Source organism: Pinus tabuliformis, chromosome Q (genome assembly GCF_031772625.1).
Source record: "Pinus tabuliformis cultivar Carrire ecotype Pingquan chromosome Q, CPIR1, whole genome shotgun sequence".
In the NCBI taxonomy this organism is placed as follows: Eukaryota; Viridiplantae; Streptophyta; class Pinopsida; order Pinales; family Pinaceae; genus Pinus; species Pinus tabuliformis.
In genome coordinates, this window is record NC_142296.1 from 258,191,982 (window position 1) to 258,196,203 (window position 4,222).

Here is a 4,222-nt window from a genome sequence, read left to right on the forward strand (position 1 = left end):
ATAAATAAGAAGATTAATGATAAAAGAGTAGAATGAGCCATTAATGATCAAAGTAGAGCTGTCAGATCCCATGGCACTCATCAACACACATAACCTGCTTGCCAATAATCCTCAAATTGCCCCTAGATATATAAGTGATCAGGCACAAGCCATTGCACACTTTGAGGATATGTAAAGGCTACTTGGGGATGACTGTGTGCATGCATGTATGAGGAGATGGAACACCTTACCACACAGTTTGTAGATCATGGAATATCATTCCCCCATGAGGATGAAGGAGGCATTAAGGAGAGTGCCAATGTGCAAGCGCTCCATGCAGAGGCTGAAGGTCAACTGGATTGGCCTCAAATTGAGTCCCCCACTGCTGTTAGCCATGCTGGAAGGTAGAAGAGAAGAAGAACAGGAGGAGCAGTGGGAAGAGATAGAAAGGAAGGAAGGATTCTATGACAAGGAAGAGGAGACCACATTAGAGGCTTGGGATGCTAGGGAGGCCACCAGGGCCATAAAATATGAGGAGATGGACTAAGTTGCTTGGAGGATGAGCAACACTTTCAGCAGGGGGTGATGATGAACCTCATAAATGGGTAATTATATGGGCTCATTTTACCTCCTAACCTAGTCAAATCAACCATTCTCTTAGCTTATTGTATGATTTTCTGATTATGTTTATGCTTATAGAGTGAGTTGAGTTAGTTATGATGCCATGTGATCTAACATGTGTTTAATGCAGATTATTGATGAATTTTGAGGTCAAAGTCAAGGATGTAGTGGACAAATGGTAGCAATAACTCGAAGTGGAAAAAGGAGAGGACTTATAGGAGGGAATCCCCCTCATTTATTACTCCTCACTTCGAATTCCCCTTCATTCATCTCGAAGTACAAGCAACCAAGTCATGCACTAGAAGGCAGTTGAGCAAGTGGAGGATGACTGATGATTATCTTGAGTTTTGGGAGCCAAGCCTCCTTGATTTTAAGGAAGCTGTTGGTAGCTTCATTTGTATAAGTAGAGAGGCCTAGGGCCTCACTAGGGTTAGATTTTGTTGGACTTTTACTTATGTAAACTCTGCTCAACTTCGAGCTTATTATTTTGTGACAGTTTCATGTAATCTTGTTATTACTTTGATAATAAAGATGGAATCCTTTTTGAGTTAGCACTGAGTTACCTCAGAGGGCTAAAGCTCTTGGGTTAGGGCCCAATCCAAGCAGCCAAGCTCCTCTTTACTTGTATTTGTATGTTTTATTTCAGTTTGTAGATTAGGTTGCTATTAGATGTATTTCTTTTATGGTTAAGAATATGTTGCTTTTGATGATTCAGTAGTTTGTTTCCATTTGTGCTTTCTATAGCAGGTTAAGCAGTGATAAAGAAAAGATTCAAAAGGCTAGAAAAAATTTCTTGGCCTCTCTTCCTCCCTTTGGGATCATGATTTGAGGCAGAGACCCTCTTGCTACCCAAAAACATAGATTTTCCTCATTCATAGGATTTCTAGTGTTTGTAGCTTCTTAGTTGGTTAATAGTCTAGTTTTGCTTTGGTTCAAAACTTCTTCATCAAGATCACTTCTTTGTTTGCAATAGTCCTCTTTCATGCTTTCCTTTTTTGCAACATTCCTAAGCATTTACTTTCATAGATCATAGTTTAGACTAGTTTGATGCAAAACTCTATTTTCCTAGATGCACTTATTTCATTGCTTGCTTGATCTTATCGATTGAGTATCAGTTGTTTATGTAGCAGATCTCTTCTAGCATTATGCCAGCCTATCAGCCATCCCATCCTCCATCTGATCCATGCCCTACAGGTTGTCCAAGTCTCCCCTCAATTCTGCTTTAGTTTCCTACATTTTCCATAGAATTTCTTCCTCTCTCCTTTAACAAATCCAATCATCTTTCTCTCTCCTGATGATTCTTGGTAGACCCTAGGAGCCCTAACACCTCATTCTAACCTTCATCCACCTTTTCCACCCACTCTTACACCCTTAAAACAGTAAAAACTTCTCTTGGCCTCCTCCTGTAGGCCTCCTATAGAATGTTGTTTTCTTCCTCTAGATTTCCTGTGTCCTCCTGTAGATTTTCCTGTAGGTTTTCTTTTGAAGGCCTAGTGTGGGAAAAGCCTCCAGAAGGCCACTTGAGACCTCCTAGGACCCAACCACACCATCGTACATCCCTCAAGTCCCAAAACTACCTCCAATGCCACCTATTCGTTGGAACAATCACAAACAATAAATTACATGCATGTCAAATTCACATAAAAATACATAAAAATCCAAAAAGATGTTTGTTACTCATTTACTTCTAGAAATAGCTTAGTTAGATGTTGTTTACTTCCTTGAGTAGGTAATGGCATTCTTCTCATGGTTTTCATAGTGCTTTCTGCAAAAGTAGGATTAGTTGGTTAATTAGGATTTACTTGCTTTGCTTTACATTTCAGTCTTTCTCCTTTCTGTAGTTAGAGTAGTATCTGTAGAGTAGTCTTTCTCTCCTTTCATCACATATAGAGCTTCTTTGGAATCCATAGAAGTTGGCTTGAGCTCCTAGTGATCTTGCACCAGCTGACCAAGTGACAACCTACAGTGTGAATTAGTACTTGTGCATACAGCACTGTCACTTCCAAGTTTGTTACGAACTACTCGGTTGATAAGAGTAAAGTAGGTAGCCCAGGAGTTGCAGCATTATTTCTACAATACTGGTGCTCACTAATCTAGAACTCCTGCAACCTTCTGGGGTGAAGCTGCATTTGCTTCCATGACTATTCTCAACAAAGCGAATGTTTGAGTAAATAGCAATCAAACTCCATATGAACTTTGGTATGGTAAGCCTCCTACTGTAAAACACTTTAGAGTTTTTGGAAGCAAATGTTTCATCAAAAGGACTGATGAAAAACTTGGTAAGTTTGAACCTAGAGTAGACGAAGGAATTCTTCTTGGTTATTCATCCAGAAGTAAAGGATACAAATGTTATAACAAAAGACTTCGGATTTTTTTTGAAAGCATTGATGTTGTAATTGATGAAGCATGCATAAATCCGAAACAAATGAAATCAACAGAGGAATATGACAATGAGGAAGATGGGGAATGCTTTCCCACATAAAATCAAAATGATATAGAAGAAGAAACCAATGAAGCACCAAAAGAAGATACAATAGACAGGGAAAAGAATCCATCCAGGGATGTTAAGAAGAATCATCCAGAATCTCAAATTCTAGGAGAAAAAGGGGCTAGTGTACAAACAAGAAGAAATCTTACAGGGACCTCAAGTTATCTAGCATTACTATCCTCCACCAAACCTTAGAATGTAAATGAAGCCTACAAATATGAATGTTGGGTCAAGGCCATGGATGAATAACTGGAGCAAATTGAAAAGAATGATACTTGGGAATTAGTTCCTAGACCTTATGATAAAAATGTTATAGGAACAAAATGGATATTTAAGAATAAGCTGATTGAAAATGGATAAGCTATTAGAAACAGGCAAGACTTGTTTGTAAAGGGTTTTCTCAAAAAGAAGGTATAGATTTGAAGAAACTTTTGCACCTGTTGCTACACTTGAAGCCATAAGGATGTTTCTTGCTCTCTCTAGTTTTCAAAAATTCAAGTATATCAAATGGATGTAAAATTAGTCTTTCTTAATGGAGATTTAGAAGAAGAAGTTTATATTGAACAACCAGAAGGATTCATTCTTGGAAATGACGAAAAACTCGTATGTAAGCTCAAAAAGGCTCTCTATGGTCTAAAACAGGCTCCAAGGGCTTGGTATTACGCCTTGACAAATATCTACATCAACAGGGTTCTCACAAAAGGTTCTGTAGATAGAAATTTATACCAAAGATTGAAAATGCTTGAAAATATAACTACTAATTATTGTTGTTATGTTGATGATATCATATTTTGTTGCAATGAAGAATCCATGAGTTAGAATTTTCCTTCAGTAATGCAGCAAGAATTTGAAAATGTCCTTACTTGGTGAACTTACTTTTTTCTTGGTCTACAAATACAAAAACAAAAGATGGTATCTTTCTTTCACAAACCAAATATCTCAAGCAGATCTTGAAGAAGTATGGAATGGAAGATTCTAAACCATTATGTACTCCAATGGTAACAGGATGCAGTCTCAGTTCTAACGATGAATCACAGCAGTTAAACAACCAATTATAGATTTATGATTAGAATTTGCTTTATCTAACAGGTATCAGATGATATCATGCATGCAGTAGGAATTGTTTGAAGGTTC